Below are 19,574 nucleotides of genomic sequence, written 5' to 3'. Positions count from 1 at the left end.
TGCCATGAAGGGGGTTCACACTGAAAAAGGTGCATTGTTGACAAGAAGGTAGTTTGATAGGACTTAGGCAAAACAAGGTTAAATGTTTTTTCCTCCCTTTTTCGTTTGGGGAGGTAACTATAAGGGAAAAAGAGGCTAGTCATCGACCTCTATTCATTGAGCCCAAGCATCATTGTAGTGTGGTGAGTGCTAGCCTAGAGTATTGTTGAACTTGACATGAAAAGACCAGATTGGGGAGTTATTGGATGTGATATTGGGTTTATGAGTGCCTGAAAGAGGTATTCCCAATATATCTTTTTCAGATTGTGTGGGTTCTAAAAAGATGGTGTTCGGGCCAGGGTGTGAAGAGGTTTCAAGTGTGAAGCTTCCTAGACACGATTTGTAAGAGTAGGGCATTATGGGGAGGCATTTGCGTGATCCAAGTCGGGTCGTTTAAATTGGATCTCGTGAGTTTGAGCTTTATATTAGTGAGCTTTTCATACTTTAATCTGAGTTGAATACGAGGGTATAACAAATTGTTCCCCCATAGGTCAAAAGCGGTTATAAAGTGATCTGTCTTGAGGCATTGTCTGTTTTGGCAGTAGGGGTTTCTTGTTAATTAAAATGATATTCGTTTGGATGTGTAATCATTTCTTCCCCGATTGTTGCGCCTATTCTGCTATTTTTGGACAAGTCATGATAAGTACAATTGGCAAGGTGTCGCTCCTTCCAGTAATCTTTTCTGCTTGGCGTATTAATTCATTTTCTCTCCTAATTTTTTATTGTTTAGAACATTCTTAATTGAGTGTTTATTTTGCTATCTTTCATATTTCACAATGATTCTCCAATATTAACGTTGTTCGTTTGTCCCCTTTTTCTTTCAAATGGCCAATAACTCTTTAATCAAATATGTGTAGAAGGTGATTCTAACGATTCGAAAGTCAGTAGTGTCGGAAAGTGTGGTTTTAGAACTCCGCTTTTATAAATCAGACTCGTAAGTATTTTTATTAAATATTTACGTAGTTATATTAAAAGTGAATTGAATTTCGGATAGGTAATTTCATCAAACTAGTGTTTAATTAGAGTACAAGGACTAAGTCATAAAAGTGTCAAAAATTCAATTCTTAAGGAATCTTTAATTAAAACTCATGTAAGGGATTTATAAGGTAAATATACCCTCAATAAGTATAGAGTGATCAATTGGTAAGTGATATATATATGTATAATGTTATAAATTTTAATAAAATAACGCTAATTAATAAATTATATACTAAAACTTAAAACATTTAGTCGATTGAAAGAGAACCAGTTTTCTCTTTCAATTTCAAAGATTCGAACTAAGGGGACAAGAGCTCAATGCACAGCTAGGTTTTTCTAAGATTTCAAGCGGTATTTTGTTTAGTTCAATTTAGTCATTTTCTTGTAATTTTTATGCTTTTGGAATCCCAGTACTTCAAGCTAGCAGACCCATATCATATTTTTTAGTATTGTTAAAGTTTGAGAAATAGTTGAATAGTTGAAGTTTTAGGGTATCATTTGATAGATTTTAAGTTTAAAATTGAAAAAGGACTAAATTATAAAGTCAATTGATGATTTTGTGCAATAGGGACCAAATTATGAAAATTTCAAAATTTTGGGATAGAAATGAGAAATAGGGAGTTAAATTAGCTTAGAGTGAAATTGGTATAAAAATTTGAGGTTAAATTTGAAAGTTAAGTTAGTCTCAGTTTTAGGGACTAAATTGAATAAAATGATAAATTTGCATAATTTAGCAATTGAATGTGAAAATGGTTGTAAATTGATAATTTGATGTGTTATTTTAATCTGCAGTTAACATGGATCCCAATTCCTTGAAAAAGAAAGGAAAAGACAAAGTTGTTGACGAATAGCTCGGAGTTTACGGTTTGTGTTTCTATAATCTTAACACTACGTAAATTGTTACATTTTGAACTATTTGTGTATGGTAAGAATAGTAGGTGAGTCATTTGTGATAATGTAATGAATTGAGCTGAATTGGATTGGTTGATATATTTGAGGACTATATTGAATATATATGAAAAATGTGTATATTTATACAAATGTGAAATTGAATATGTATTTGATGATCTATTATTGCTATATGTTGATTAAATGTAATTATGATTAAAGTAATTGTGGATTGAGATGATTGTTAAACATAATAAAACATATAATGGAAACCCTATTAACTATTCTGGTAAAGTCAGATATAGTTGGTAAGCCATAAGATATGAAGAGTTCAGGGTTACTTCGACTACGAGTCGATGAGGCATTGGATGCCAACTTGTTTTGGTTTAACCGATGAGACATTGGGTATTGTAGCAACTCGTTTTCGGTTAAATCGGAACAGTGATTTTGAAATCACAAATCTGATGTTGAAAAATTATTTTAATATAATTTTAAGTGTTTATAGCATGATAGTTGTAAGTGTGAAAGTTTCGTAAAGAAATTTTACTATTTGAATGGCTAATTTGGTAAAAAGGACTAAATCGCGTAAAGTGTAAAACTTGAGTTCTATTAGTTAAAGATATTAAATAGCTATGGATCATTAAAGTAGAGATTCTTATGTTTTAATTAGACCATAATTAAATTGAGTGGACAATAATGGGCATAATATCATGAAATTTGGTGGTTTTTAATTAAGGTTAATTTTGGTATTTGATAAATAATGTTAATATTAATAAAACAAAACCAAATTTCTTTCTCCATTCATCTTTTTGGTCGAATATTGAAGGAGAAGAAATCATCTTGTTGTGTTTAAGGGTTCGGCACACTCCTAGCTTGATTAAGGTACGGTTTTAGCTCAGTTTTTGATGATTTCTATGTTTTTGTAACCGTTGCAGCTCAATCTAGCTAGCCCATACCATTAATTTCGAAATAGTTAAAGATTTTGAGAGTTTCCATTATTGAATCTATGTGTTCTTTGATGTTTTATTTTGAAATATGATTTTCATGTTTTGTGAAGTGATTTTTGATGAAAATGCATGATAGGGATTAAATTGTGAAATGTGCAAAGTGAGTGGTTGAAATGTGAAATAAATAAAAGTATTGAGCTGCTAGGGACCTATAAATAATTCGGCCAAGCTTGGGTTTATTGAAATTATGTGAATTTTGTGTTTTGTGAAATAACGACTAAATTGTGAAAAAATAAAATTTGTCGGGAAAAAGTGTAAATGTATTTTAAAATGTATTTTGGACTTATTGTATGAGACCCTTGAGCATCCGACTTCTATTTCGAATGGTTCAACGGGTAAATGAAAGATGAGAACGTACATAAGATTGGTAAGAGATGGTACAGGTATGTGAATATACCATTTTAGATTTGAATCAAAGAAATGATTATCAGAGTATATAGTTTTGTGAATGAGTACTAGAAAGGTTTGATAGTTAATGAATGTTACATATTGATTTATGTATATTTGATTGCATTAAGTTTATCTCATACGAACTTACGAAGCTATGAAGCTTACTTCGTGTTATTTTTCTATGTTTTATAGTGAATCAAGGCTAGCTCAGATCCGGGAGTCGTCGGGAACATCATCACACTATCAAATATCTAAGTTGGTACTTTTGAATTATACAATTTTGGTATGTGGCACATATAGGCTAGATGTGGTATTTTGGTTGTGGTTATGGCCATGAGATTTGGCTTGTAAATGATGTTAATATTGATGTGTGTTTGGCTATTTGAAACGACTTGTAAATATATATGGTTGGTTTGTATATATAGCCATTAGTGATGGCTTATTTTGATATTGTTATGGCATGTTCTTGGCTAAGTAAATGGTAGTGATTTGAGAATTGGAATAGATGAAATTATAATGGTATGAATTGTAAATTTGGTTGATGATTTTGGCTACTTAATTGTGTGATGAAATGGTACCATTTTGCTTTGTGTAGGTACTTTGAAGTTGGGGTGGCAAATTGGCCTTGCGAATGGCCTATCTTTGTCCATACGGACAGAGGCACGAGCGTGTGTCATAGCCGTGTGTGACACACGGTCATGTTACACGGCCGTGTGTCCCTTGGTGTTGAAATTGAAGTGAAGTCAGTATGCTCCACACGGTCTCACACATGGGTGTGTGACTGGCCATGTGGTACAAGTCAATATACCCCCTAATTGGCACACGGCCTAGCACACAGGCGTATGGTTGGCTGTGTGACCCAAGTTAGTATACCCTCCAAATTTCACACGGCCTGGCACAAGGGCGTGTCTTTAGCCGTGTGATGTAAGTTAGTATGTATGCCCTGTTTCCGCACGGCCTGTGACACAGACGTGTTTGGAGCCATGTGAGGCACACGGCCTGGTCACACGGGTGTGTGACCTCTATTTACATGAAAAATTTCTAAGTTTCTAGAAATTTTCATATGCTATTGGTTTAGCCCCAGACCACTTCTAAAGCATATTTAAGGCCTCGTAGGCCCTTATAAGGGACAATGTGATTGTGTTGAATGATTTATGAGAATGGATGCTTTATGTTTGATAAATGTATGCTATATGTTGTGAATTGATCGATAATACATTAGAACCCTATTCCGGTGATGGATACGGGTTAGGGGTGTTACAGGTATCAATTTAATTTTAGTGCTGGGCACAACTATTTACTTCGAATTTATCTGATGAGGCATTGGATTCCAAACTGGTATGTTGGTTGTATCATTGTATCAGTTAGAGTTCGACTCGTGTTAATAGGGAAATAAATGAAATGAATTATATGGTTTTAATATGGCAAAAGGAATGAGAATTGGAATTGCAATTAGGGAAATGAAATGAAAGTTTGCGGATTGAATTGGGAACATTTATATGTTATGTTCAATAAAAATATGAAATTGGAATTTGAGATGAAATGTGCCTTATATGAATTGTATGGTCTTTAACTTGTGAATTGTGATAAATGTATGTTAATATTGGAGAAATGAGATGGTATTGAATTTATGATTATGTGAAATAGCATATTGAACTTGATTATTTTCATATCATTTTTCATTCTAATTTATGCATCTTTATGAATTATGTTAGATTTATTTTTCCGGATTATAGAAATACTACTGAGTTATACTCAGCGTACGGTTTTATTTTTCGTGCATAAGTTAGGTACTTAAAGACTTGATTTTCGTTCTAGTGTCCAGCGATAATCCCGAACTCAAGTGTTGGTGATGTATTTCATTTTGGGTCTTCGCATGTACCTAATAGGTCTTATGGTTATATGATGTCCATTTTGATCATATGTAAATATTTGTGTGTGTGATGGTAAAGATCATGGTAATGATAACTTGTTAAGTAGTTGATGAGCATGTTATTTGATTATAAGGTACTTAGTTAATAAACTAGGATATAAGTATGGAAAGATGATGCTTATACTATGCCATGTTTGAAATGATTTGATAATTCTTGCACCCAAGTTATAAGGCTAATATGGAATCAATTGAAAGATGGTTTGAATGGTTGGATGATTGCATGTTAAGATCACTATTTTGAGGTGCCAATTGTGGTATATTGGTTAGCTAATGAAGTTGATTTTTAAAGTGGTGTTTTTGACATGTTAGAAATGAATAGGAAGGTCCTTAGTTGATGATTTTTATGTTATAATTGTGTTTATAAGGTACCATTTGGGTTTAGGTGTTTTAAGCATGAAATGGACATTTTAAAGATGAGATTTTACCATCTCTAGACTTAGGTATCGATATTTTGGCATTTGGTATCGATACTTGACCTGAACAATTTTGAAACAAATAAAATGCCAAAATGGTATCGATATTTATATAAGTATCAACACTTTTTCATAAAATATCGATACCAGTTGATAAATATCGATACCTTTGATTTGCAAAGAAAATAAAATCAGAATTTGGTATCAATTTTTAAAAAGGTATTGATATCAATACTAATTATGAACTTTTCATATTAACTTTAAAACTTTTAAATTTTACAATCTAATCCCATTTCCTTTCTAGATTTTCATAATTAGGTCCTTATTGATCTCAATTTAATATGTATGTATGGCATGTGATTTGTAATAATTATAAATTGTATTTAAATTTGAATGTTCTTGATGTCGATTGCTTTTACAGCAAATGTGACATTCCATTATTCAGATTTGGTGATCGGATCGAGTAAAGGGTGTTTTAGTGATGAATTAGAGCGTACGATGACATCAAAAGAGATGGTGGCCATGATGCGATATTGGGGTTTCTAGTTAATCCGTTACAAGTATGAGTTCACCATTTTGTTGGGTGTCTGCTGTATGAGTTAGGTGACGGCCAATGGTAGATTTTTTTTCATTCAATGTACTTAATTGAAGCGAGTTTTCATCTACCTCTCCATCGTTGGATACTAATATTTTGTAGGTTTATCGCGTCATGTTTTGGAAACTATTGAGGACATCTTTTAAAGGTGTTATATTTTCTTAATTATATAAAGATGCGAGAGAATCCTTCAATTTATACTTTTAAAAACTTATTTTCCTTGGCTTTCATTGATTCTCTTAGTATAAGGGAGTTTTATTTTTAAGAGATAAGGAGACGTTAGCTATTTATAAATTTCCTCGATATATTACCTTTTTCCCTCAAAAGTATGTCATGATAAGTAATAAGCTAGTGGAATTTCATGATAAGCAATAAGCTAGTGGACTTTCTTTCTTCTTCTTTTTTACAGTGGACCATTTTGGTTCTTGCTAGCTCACCTTTCCTTTGGTGGAGACTTCATCATAATGGTATCATTGTTGCCTTTGGTAAGGGAAAGTTATTGTTAAGAACATGTAGACACTATCCAAATTTTTGATGTTCTGCTTTAGGGAATGGAGCACAAATAAAGCCACTCCAAATAAAACATTAGAAATTATAAGTATATCTATTGTAGTTGTTCCTCTATTGGCACATCCACAATGGCCTTATGACGGCGAGGATTACTTGGCAAGGTTGATTCTAGGTAGAAAGGAAGAACCTACAAGCTATGTATCCTATTATTCACACAAACACCTATGAATAGAGGCCATGGTGGCAAGGGTTAGCATAGGCTAGATTGTTGATCGACAATGCAATGAAGTTGCGACAAGATACATGTAACGATGGTTTGTAACTCTATTGCTTTTGTTTGTGAGCCTTTAATTGGTATTTTTAATTTGGTTATCTTTTTGTAGAGAGTATAGGTTCATTCACTAGGACATGTGCAAAGTAGTGATAAAACCTGTGAGGGAAGTTGGTGTTGATTCTTTTAGTGTATTTCATCACTAGAGTTGGAGTTGGAGGAAATGACAAGTCAAATTGCTTCGTGAAAAAAAAGTATAAAGCTAATGAGGAACAAGTTGAACTTTGGAAAGAATGATTTTCTCGGACCAAGAGATGAATCAAGTCGTTTGAACCAACATACCTCAAGGTAATCTATATGACACGAATGTTTAATTTATATGCTTCTTTAAAGACATTGTTTTAGAAACTGATAAAAGTTCAAGATGAGTTGACAATGAGAGAGCTGCACGCAAAGTTAAACATGGAGACATATCAAGTTAGAATTAAACATGTTTATGCTTAGGTTGAATAAGACTTTTCAAAGAATGTCATGAATATTAGCAACACCATTGTGAGTAACATTTAATTTGCTTATGCTCCTTTTATATGTGAGAGGTTAGGCTTATCACCTTGCACAACATTTAAAAATTAGTTGATATTTATTTTCTTTTTTCCAATAAGCTGGAGAAATGGTGTGTAGATTCTCGGGCAACGAGGGAAGGGAAACAAATAGCTAACCTTGTTTCTAAATATACATATTTTGAACAAGAATAGATGAATAGATTATATAATTGTCATTCTTTTTAAAAAAAATAAAATTACCTTTAAGAGTTGTCGCCTTTGTGATTAGGAGACTTTAAATGCTTTTGTGGCATTTACTGCTTTTGGAATTAGTCCTCTTTTTCTCACTTTTATTCTTGCATTGATGTCTTATTGAATCGATGTGTTGTATGATTTTTGTGAATTGTACATTCTTATGTGGCCTAAATAGGTGGTGTTATAGCTTTGTGCAAGTTTTTTGAGGTCTAAAAAGGTAAATTTTTTTCTCATGGGAAGGTCAAAAATCCTTACGCATAGGTATTTTTCTATGACCATTATTCTTTAAGAGAGACAAGACTTGTATCTCATCCTTCAGTTGATTCTACCAAACGGGTAAGACCTCTCACCCTAGATTTTAAGAGTTTAGAGGGGGTCGAGATCTCACACATTGGCCTTCAATTGATGTTACTTAGGGGTCGAGACATCTCATCTTGACCTTTGAGGGAATAATAGGGTGAGAACTCACACCTTATCCATTTCCTTAAGGGAGATAAGACATTTCGTATTGTCTTTTGGTTGATTCTTCCAAAGGATACCTAACCTTTTGCCTTAGCCTTCAAAGGCATAAAAGGTATGAGCCTTGTGCCTTAGCCAATTCTTGAAGGGAATGAGACTTCACACCTTGAACTTTAAGGGTGTAATAGGGACAAGACCTCACACTTTAGCCAATTCCTCGATAGGTATGAGACCTCACGCATTGGCCTTTGGCTAATTCTACTAAGAGAAGCAAGGCCTCTCGCATTAGCTTTCAAATGTGTAAGGGTGATGAGACCTCTCACCTTAGCCAATTCCATAAAAGGGATGAGACTTCATGCCTTGGAATTTGGTTGGTTCTACTAAGAGGGATGAGACCTCTTTCATTAGCCTTTAGGGGTGTGAGGGGGACGAACCTCTTACCTTAGCCAATTCCATAAGGCTTGGCATTTGGCTAATTCTACCAACAAAACAAGACCTTTCGCCTTGGCCTTCAAAGGCATAAGGGGGATGAGACCTCTCACCTTAGCCAATTGCTCAAAAGGGATTGGACCTCTTGCATCATCCTTCAGGTTCGTAAGGGAGATAAAACCTCGCACTTATGCCGACTCCTTATAGCAACAAGACTTCATGCCTTGGCCTTCAATTGATTCTACCAAGGGGGACGAGGCCTCTGACCTTAACCATTTAGGACACAAAAGGGAGGAAAGCTCGGACCTTAGTCGACTCCTCAAGGGAGATAGGGCCTTGTCTTGTTCTTTTGATGCTTCTTTTCCAAATGCTAGGTTAGGTCTTCATTTTCGTTATACCCTATGATAAACAGGTATTGGAATTATCTTCATCTCTTGCCATGTCATTCTTCGATTGCTACGATCATGTTGCTTCTAGTAAAAAGATTTGACAAGTAAGATGGCTAAATTGATCCTTTTGACTTATTGAAGCATTCTTCTTAGACTGAGGGTTAGAACTATATCATTGGGTGTTATTTATCTTGTTAACTTGTACTCTCTTTAGATCACCTCTTTCACTAAGGTAGGAGATTCTTATCAAGCGAATGAAGGTTTAATCTAAGAACACCTTTTTTTCTCTTTGTTCATGTTTATAACCCTTTGGAAGTCTTTTAATATTTCTCTTCACCCCCTTATGATATGCAGGGGGAGATATCAAGGGTGTGCCAATATTTTAAAACTTCCGTAGGTGTTATGTCAATATTTTAAAACTTTACGATGTTAGGTTTTTGTGCCCTTAGTCTAGCGGTTCCGTCATTGTGCTTTTAATTTTTCAAACAAATTGGTTAAATAAATTTCCATAGTTAAATTATTATATTTTGTATATGTGTTCTCGATGGTTTTTGCATTAAAAGAAAAATAAATAAGCAAATATTGGCTCATTAATTACCTAAGGTTTAACTAATACTAAGTTGCATCATAGGGGTGAATTATGATTTGGTTCTTGCTGAATCTTTCAATAATCTTAATAAATCTTGAAATCAATCGTTAAATCGTCTATAAATTTCATTTGAAGGACCCGATTTAGGTGAATCAAATTAGATTTGATTATAGGAAACATCGATCAGACTTCTAATAAAGGTGTGTGTTCTTTTACAAGAAAATCAGGATAAACCGTGCCTAGGATTATTGCCACAAGGGCATGTGGACCATACTAGTGGACCATACGACCCACCAAATGACCATGTGCCCTGGAAACCCTCGTGTAGTTCGTGAACCACACAACCTTCCACATGGTCGTGTCTCCCCTGTAGGTTAATTTTTGCATTTTCCACACGACCACAACCTGTTACATGGTCTATAGCCTTCCACATGGCTTGACCATATAGCCGTGTGACTCTTATTTTACAAATTTTACAGTTTTGCCCAGAAATTTATGATATGTTTTCTTTAGTCCCTGTATATGTCCTGAATTGTTTTTAGAGTTTTTATTTTCTCAATTAAGACCATGATATTGTGATAGTTTGAAGCTTGTGATTTGATTATTGAAGTATTATGGCTATAGTTGTAACAACCCGATTTTGGGCCTAGTTGAAATAGTGGTTTCGAAACCACTAATTTGAGGCCAGAGAAATTATTTTTAATATTATTTTATGTGTTATAGCATGATTACATGGATGCATGAAATTTTTGATGAATTAATTTTAGCGATTGTGAGCTTAGTTGTGAAAAAAGACTAAATCGCATAAAGGGAAAAAGTTTTGTTTTACTAGTAAATGGTGTTAAATAAATAGAGAATCATAATTAGGGGTCTTTAAAGAGAAAATAGACCCATTTTATAGGGGTGGCCGGCTATAGAGATAAAGAAAATAGAAAAGTCAAAATTAGGTGAAGTTGGTAACCTATTTTGACTAGAAATAAGATAAAATAAAATAAAAGGCTTCATCTTTTTATCATTCATCTTCTCCACCAAAATTTTCAGCCAACATAAGGGTTTTGAGAGCTCAAAATTTCAGTCACTCTTCACTCTTGCAAGTAAGTGATTTTGATGGCTTTTTTTTTTATAATTTTTGTACTTTTAGGACCCTTGTAGCATAAACTAACTAATGGGGGCTATTTTATAAATGGTTGAAAGTTTAGGGTTTTTCCATGAAAGCTTTTGTGCTGTTTGCTGAAATATTATGGGAGAAAATGAGTTATGGTTGTTAAATAAACAACTTTTGTGAAGTTTTTTTCATGGAAACCCTAACTAAGGACCATTTTGTATATGTTATAAATAATGTGGTAAATGTGTGAAATAATTGGAATTCTGGGCTGCTTCTAGTATACAAAGAATTCGGCTAGGCTTGGTTAGTGAGAAAATTTGATGGAAATCGATTTATGAGCTTAGGGGTAAAATCATAATTTTGTAAAAGTCTAGGGGAAAATGGTCATTTAGCTAAAATATAGTTTGTAAAATGTCTTGATTAATATGATGATTAAATTAGTGAATTTTATCATTATAGATCAAGAAATACAAAATCCGGACTTAGATCGGGGGAAAACTAAGTTAGTGGACTAAATCAAACTAGTCGCCCATATTTTTCATACCGAGGTAAGTTTGTGTGTAAATAATGTACCTTATATTATGCAATTAATAGTCAATGTTGAATGAGTTGTTTAATTAATGTTACAAATATGTCCAAAGGGACTTGATGTGATAAATTCCTAGTTGAACCCTAGGAATATTAGGATACCGAGGTCATGACGTTAGGGTACATGTGAGCCAGTGTAAGACCATGTCTAGGACATGGCATAGCCTTAATATGTGAGCCAGTGTAAGACTATGTTTGGAACATGGCATCAGCATTGTTATGAGAGCTAGTGTAAGACCATGTCTAGAACATCGCATCGCTGCAATATGTGAGCTAGTGTAAGACCATGTTTGGAACATGGCATCGGCATTGTTATGAGAGCTAGTGTAAGACCATGTCTAGGACATGGCATCGGCCTCAATATGTGAGCCAGTGTAAGACCACGTTTGGAACATGGCATCGGGATTGTTATGAGAGCTAGTGTAAGATTGAGACATGGCATCAGCCTCAATATGTGAGCTAGTGTAAGACCATGTCTGGGACATGGCATCGGCCTCAATATGTGAGCCAGTGTAAGACCATGTTTGGAACATGGCATCGGCATTGTTATGAGAGCTAGTGTAAGACCATGATTGGAACATGGCATCGGCCTCAATATGTGAGCCAGTGTAAGACCATGTTTGGAACATAGCATCGGCATTGTTATGAGAGCTAGTGTAAGACCATGTCCGGGACATGGCATCGACCTCTTACCCTTTTGTATGAGGTTTCTTAGGTATCCTTTAGTATTCAACCGGTTCAACGGTTAATTTAAAGATTTTATCAAATAAGAAAAGTTGGGATTATGTTGTACGTGGTGCAGGTAACTGCACGAAACTCATGAGAATTGAGCAACGGTTTATGTTATATGAATAGTGAGGATGAAAATGAGTAAGTTATGCCTATGATCATATGAAAATTTTGTGTAAGTTTATAATATATTGTGCGCGTGTTAGTGTATGATTGATGTTATTACTTATTTACATGCAAACTTACTAAGTTTTATGCTTACTCCCTTTCCTTTCCTTTTCCTTATAGCATCACCAAGCTAACTTAGGAATCAAAGGACGTCGAAGGCTCGATTACACTATCAATCACAATATTTGGTATAGTTAGATTTATTATTTTGAGTATGGCATGTATAGGGACTTGGTCTTTTTGCTAAGTGTCATATTGTTTTAGCCAAATATGTTGGCTTGTCATGAAGGTTGTTTCATTTTGTATAAGGCCATGTATAATGGCTAATATTTATTATTGCTAAATGCATTTAATGAGGATTATCATGGATGTGGCTATTTTGGTTATGTGTGTTTATGCTTGGGTTGGAGATGTTTGATGTTGTATAGGTTGGTGCAAGTAAGGGTGGCAAAAAGGCTTGGTAGATAGCCTTGTTTTTGTCCACACGAGCAGACACACAGGCGTGTGTTTAGGCCGTGTGTCCCCTGCACCTAAATTTGGCAAAATAAAATGCCCAGTAGTAACCATAAGGGCTGAGACAAGGCCATGTGCCTCAACTGTATGGAGGACACGGCCTAGTACACGAGCGTGTACCATGGCTGTGTGCCCCTTAAAGGTTGATGACGTCAGAAACAGAATGTCAAGGTTTTTGTACATCGGCGTGTCATGGTCGTGTGAGAGACACGGGCCATGGACACGGGCTTGTGCCAAGCCGTGTGAAAGCCCCTGTAGGTTCGAATCGAGAAATAAATTCACATAGGATAAGGACACGGGTGTGTCCCGATATGTTCAGGCCATGTGAGATATACGGGCTTTCAACATGGCCATGTTAAGAGGACACACGGGCGTGTCGCCCTTCCACATGGGTGTGTGCCCCTGGTAGTATTGAAATTTTTCAAAGTTTTTAAAAAGTGTTCGATCTATTCTCGAACTATTTCCAAAGCATGTTTTAGGCCTTGTAGGTCCATATTAGGGACGTTAAGAGGAAGTTTGAAAGTTTTAAATATGAGCGAAATTTTACGACCCAAAAATGTTTGTATGTATGTGTTTAACTCTAGTAACGCCTCTACCCTACCCCAGCATGGGATACGGGTAATAGGTGTTACAATAGTGTATATGAAAGGTATATTACTTGCTACTGTCAGTGTGAAGCATATAATCTGTTAGAATTAATTTTGACACCACCCTATTGAATACATGTTAAGGCATGATTACTACTAGTGTTGATTTATCCTATTACAAAGCATGCCAAACTACATTGCATGGGGTGGGATGATATTGATAAACCAGAATTTATAAATTTTTTTTGCCATGCTTAGCCCATTTATGAATGGTTTCTCCTTAGATTTGGTGAATTCGATGCTCCTAATCCTTTAATTTCATGTTTTATACTTAGGTGAGAATAGGAGAGTAAAAAGAGCGAGAAACAGGCTAAAAACGGAGAAAATAGACCCACATGGGAAATCAACACGGCCTGGACTTCCTCACACGGGCGTGTCACACGGCCGTGTCCATTTGGCAGGATTGAAACACGACTTACACAGGTAGACTACACGCCCGTTCCTATTCAATAGCCTTGACCACGAGTTAGATTAATCGCACACGGGCGTGTCACACGGGCGTGTCCCTGCCGAGCCCAAGTATAGTCCTATTCGGAAAAGACCAATTTTTATTGCTCTTAGGCATTCAAAAGCCTACTTAAACACCTAAGGAGGCACTTAAGAGGGGGACGCAGAGTAGGAAGCAAAGAATTACTTAAGGAAAGCCGATTGATCCAACTTAGAAGTCGGATTCATCATCAAGACTGAAGATCTCCCTTCAAGTTCCTTTAGGAGTTTTGGGTTTTCTTATGTTTTGTTATCTTTATGCTTTTGAGATGTTTTCTTTCATAAGTATGAACTAAACCCCCTAAATACCTAAGGGGAATGAAACCTAAGACGGATCTTGTTATTATTATCTGAATTGTATGATAAATATTTGAGTTGTTCATTATGTGCTCTTAATTCTTGTTTTAATATTCCAAGATATTGATTCAAGTTAAGCTCTTATTCAGAGGAGGAATAGACCCTGTGTAAGAGTAACATTGTCATAATTAAGCGGAGTAGATTGCGCACCTAGAGATAGGGTGACAAGATTTTACCGAATTAGGGTGAAACCTAATAAGGGAATCCATAGATCAAGTTAATGCAATTCTAGGGTGTTAATTAGAAAGAGATTTCAATTATTCAACCTAGGGTTAGACATTATTAGTCTCAAGAGAGATAATAATATAACTTAGGGATTTCTACGGATCAAGTCAAATGAATAAATCGTCTGATTCAGAGTCAACTAACAAGTGAAGTCTAGGTGGATTTTCCTTAGGTATTGTCTTAATCAATCGAATTTTCCCAAAATTATTTTCCCAAATTTTGTTTTTATGCATTCTTAGTTTAGTAATTAGTTTAGATAACCAAACCTCTTAATTTTTAGGCTAGACAATAAAAAGGAAGTAAATACTAGTACTCGTGGTTCTTTTGGGTTCGACAATCTGGTCTTGCTGAACTATACTACTGTTCGATAGGTACACTTTCCTTAATCGTGATAATTAGTTAGTCTCAAGAACGATTCATTCATAAATCTTTAAAACCTGTCACGAATATCACGTATCAAGTTTTTGGCGCTGTTGCCGAGGAACTAAGATATTAGGAACACTCGATTTTTATTACTTTAGCGATTTTACTTTTATTGCAATTCAATTTTTTATTTTTTATTTTCTTTTCTAATTCTTCATTTATTTTCCTCTGACATGTTTTTCTAGTTTATGACCACAAGAAACCCGTCAGGACCACTACTTTTTGATGGTGAGATCAACCGCACAGTTCGTAAAAACCGAAGAGAAATAAGGCGAGAGGATGACATTTCAACCACAACTGAGGCGATGGCTGAAAACCAAGAAAATTCGCTACCTCCTGTGACTGCTGCTAATCAGTATCCTGCTCCACGTACTATGTATGATTATGCTAAACCCTCTTTAACAGGAACTGAATCGAGCATAGTTAGACCTGCTGTTGCTGCAAATAATTTTGAACTGAAACCTAACACCATTCAAATGATCCAACAGTTTGTTCAGCTTGATGGTTTGCAGGACGAGGATCCTAATGCTCACTTGGAAAATTTCTTAGAGTTTTGCGACACTTTTAAAATCTTTAAAACCTATCACGAATATCACGTATCAAGTTTTTGGCGCCGTTTCTGAGGAACTAAGATATTAGGAACACTCGATTTTTATTACTTTAGCGATTTTACTTTTATTGCAATTCAATTTTTTATTTTTTATTTTCTTTTCTAATTCTTCATTTATTTTCCTCTAACAGGCTTTTCTAGTTTATGACCACAAGAAACCCGTCAGGACCACTACTTTTTGACGGTGAGATCGACTGCACAGTTTGTAAAAACTGAAGAAAAATAAGACGAAGCCTAAGATACACAAAGGATGAGCAAGAGGACGATATTTCAACCACAACCGAGGAGATGGCTGAAAACCAAGAAAATCTGCTATCTCCTGCGATTGCTGCTACTCAGAATCCTGCTCCGCGTACTATGTATGATTATGCTAAACCCTCTTTAACAGGAACTGAATCGAGCATAGTTAGACCTGCTGTTGCTGCAAATAATTTTGAACTGAAACCTAGCACCATTCAAATGATCCAATAGTTTGTTCAGTTTAATGGTTTGCAGGACGAGGATCCTAACGCTCACTTGGAAAATTTCTTAGAGTTTTGGGGCATTTTTAAAATCAATGGTGTTTCTGATGATGTTATTCCCCTTCGATTTTTTCCCTTTTCGTTGAGGAATAAGGCTAAATAGTGGTTGAACTCATTACCACGAGGGTCAATCACTACTTGGGAACAAGTGACCGAAAAGTTTTTATTAAAATATGTTTCACCGGCTAAACCAGCCAAATTGCATAATGATATCTCATCTTTTGTGCGGATGGATTTAGAAACATTCTACGATGCATGAGTGAGATACAAGGACCTTTTGTGAAGATGCCCTCACCATAGGTTACCACTCTGGCTACAGGTTCAAACGTTTCACATGGCTTGGATCCTTCGACTCGGTAGATGATTGACGTAGCCGCTGGTGGAACTATCAATAATTAGACACCTGAGGCGGCTTACGTATTTATTGAGGAGATGTCACTGAATAACTATTAGTGGCAAGTTATAAGGACAAAGCCAACGAAAGCAGCCGGTGTTTTCAACCTCGATGCGGTTACTATGCTATCTAACCAAGTAGAACTCTTAAATAAAAAGATTGACGATTTGTGTGGTTCTACTCAGGTTCATCCAGTGATAAGGTGCGATTCGAATGGAGGAGGAACATGCATAAAATATCAACCCTTCGGCCCTAGTATCAAGGAGGAACAAGTCCAATATATGGGTAACAATAACTCTAGACCCCAAAATAACCCGTATAGTAACACTTATAATGCAGGTTGGAGGAACCATCCCAATTTCTCGTGGGGCAGTCAAGGAAATCAAAGGCCACAACATCCTCCAGGTTTTCAACAACCACCTTACCAGCAGGAAAAGAAGTTGAACCTTGAGGAGATGTTAACAAAATTCATCTCGGTGTCAGAAGCTCGTTTCCAGAATACCGAGACAACCCTTAATAATCAACAAGCATCAATCCAAGGGCTCAAAACTCAGATAGGCCAACTCGCCAAACTGATTTCTGAATGACCACAAGGTAGTCTGCCGAGTAACATGGAATCTAACCCAAGGGAACAATTCAATGCGATTACCACTCATGACAAGGAAGGGTTAGTTGAGCCTGCACCAGAACCAAGGCAAGGCATTATGGTAAGCCAAGATAAAGGAGAAGTGGACCACAATGACCAGAAATTGGTAAGTAAAGAGTACAAACCCTGTGTGCCATACCCAAACATGACAAGGAAAGACCGCACAGAAGAACAATTTAGTGAATTCCTTAAATTATTAAAAAAGTTACATATTAACTTACCGTTTATTGAAGCTCTTTAGCAGATGCCAAACGTAGTCAAATTTTTAAAGGAGCTTTTAACAAATAAACGAAAGTTGGATGAGGCGTCGCATGTGGAGTTGAATGCAGTTTGCTCAGCCATATTACAGAATAAGCTACCTAACAAATTGAAAGATCCAAGGAGTTTTACGATTCCTTGTTTAATTGGTAGTTTAGATGTTCATAATGCATTGGCTGACTTAGGGGCAAGCATTAATGTTATGCCTTATAAAATGTTTAAACAGTTAGGTCTTAGGAAACCCAAACAAGCCAGGATGAGCATTCAATTGGATGATAAAACCATTAGAGTTCCTGGGGGTATCATTGAAGATGTTCTTGTTAAGATCGATAAATTTATATACACAGTAGACTTTGTTGCTCTAAACATGGAAGAGGATAGTAACGCACCTTTAATTTTAGGATGACCCTTTTTAGCGACTGCTAGAACCATTATTGATGTTGGTACAGGTGAACTCACACTTCGTGTGGGAGACGAAACAATCACCCTTTAAGCTCGTAATTCGAGTATCACATCAAAAATTGAAGGTGAAACCCTCTATGCAGGAATCAGTTTCGAAGAACACATATGAGATGTGTTCAAACAACAATAAAGGACCTATCTATGAAGAACAAAGGCTATAAATTGAGGAGCTAGATGAATGGCGGACACAGAAACTGAGAACACCCGATAAACCAAAACTGAGCCAAGACAAGCTCAATACCTCACCAAATCAACTTAAGGTTGGAGACAAAGTACTACTAGATGCAGCAGATCCTCGCATTGGCACTTTTGAACCTAATGAAGAAATTCCTCTTACGGTAGTCAGTATTTTCCCATATGGTACAGTCGAGGTAATTCATCCCAAATTCGGCACATTTAAGGTAAAAAATACTCGTTTTAAACCTTATGTTGATAAAGTTGATAGCAGGGATGAGGAGTGTAAACTCCTCGCACCACCTTGACCATGCAGAAGAGAGGTAAGTCCAGCTTAAGACTATAAATAAGCGCTTCTCGGGAGGCAACCCGAGCACTAACAATAATGATTTATTTAAGTTCTAGTTTTTCACATCTAACCTACTAACTAAGTTTTGAACATAGGATTTTCAAAACCATACGCCAGGCACACAGGCGTGCCGTAGCCTGTGCACATACCACAGGATGCAATACGGCCGTGTGAAAATAAGGCAAAAATTTTTCCCCAACACGGGATGCGATAACTTGCCACGGTAGTGCGGCATGGCCGTGGGCGGAACTGCCAAAATAACACGGGCCTGCGACACACTCGTGTTTTGAAACCATAGGCAAACCTGTCAATTTAGCACGGGCGTTTGACATGCCAGTACCCAACCCCCGTGGTCGACACTGTCAAAATAACACGGGCGTGTGCCTGCATACACGGGAGTGGGAGAAGTGAACGAAGATTGAAACGACCGTGCAACATGGTCGTATACACCAATGCGCCCAATTTTGAATACCACGAAACGCACGGGCTAAAATGAATGCACACGGGCATGCTCCACGGTCGTGTGCCCTAATTTCTCTATAAACTCCTATTATCTATTTTAGCTTTATCTTTATATTTTGAAATTACTTTTTATTTCCTGTTAATACTACTTTATCTTGAGTTTTTACAATTTTTATTTTTGGCTATTTCATTACGAGTAATTATGCTTCATTATATTTCCTAAAGAGTTTGTGATTTTATCACAGTCATAAAGAGCTCCAAAGCTCATCATCAAATAGAACTAAAAAATCCAATGGCGCAGGACTTATGGACTAATGAACCTCTACCACCACCAGAGTATCCTCCTCCACTCTCATCATTGCCTTGGCCGATTATTCTCCATAATTCCAAATCAAGGAGTCCATTCATCATTCAGGAAGTTTCACTTCTCTCCCTATCTTATGATTATTTATCTATACTTTTCAATATATCTTTGTACATTGAGGGCAATGTACATCTTAAGTGTGGGGGGTCTTTCATATCATCATTAGAAATCCTTGAATTTTGTCTTATTCTCACGTGAATCACTCATATCACTATTAGAATGAATTTTAATTAATTTATGATTTTTATTTATATGCCTTGAATTAAAACATAGGCATTTATGCATTGATTGTTTAAACTTTAAGACATTAGGGAATCAAGCATGATAAGTTGATTTTTGAGAATTTAATGTTCTAGGTTGTTTTCCCCAAATTTTGGTGTTATCTTGAATAGGAATTAACAGGTTT

At 35.9% G+C, this 19,574-nt stretch overlaps 1 non-coding gene across 1 annotated transcript; it reads right to left on the bottom strand.

The window, feature by feature from the left end:
- Window positions 1-16,255: 16,255 nt before the first annotated feature.
- On the bottom strand, window positions 16,256-16,362 carry LOC121228812 (small nucleolar RNA R71). The gene has a single exon (XR_005926388.1). It is a non-coding gene; the product is annotated as a small nucleolar RNA R71 (small nucleolar RNA).
- Window positions 16,363-19,574: the final 3,212 nt, after the last annotated feature.

Source organism: Gossypium hirsutum, chromosome A04 (assembly GCF_007990345.1).
Source record: "Gossypium hirsutum isolate 1008001.06 chromosome A04, Gossypium_hirsutum_v2.1, whole genome shotgun sequence".
Taxonomy (NCBI): Eukaryota; Viridiplantae; Streptophyta; class Magnoliopsida; order Malvales; family Malvaceae; genus Gossypium; species Gossypium hirsutum.
The sequence above is the reverse complement of the archived record's forward strand: the minus strand, read 5'-3'. Positions and strand labels throughout refer to the sequence as shown.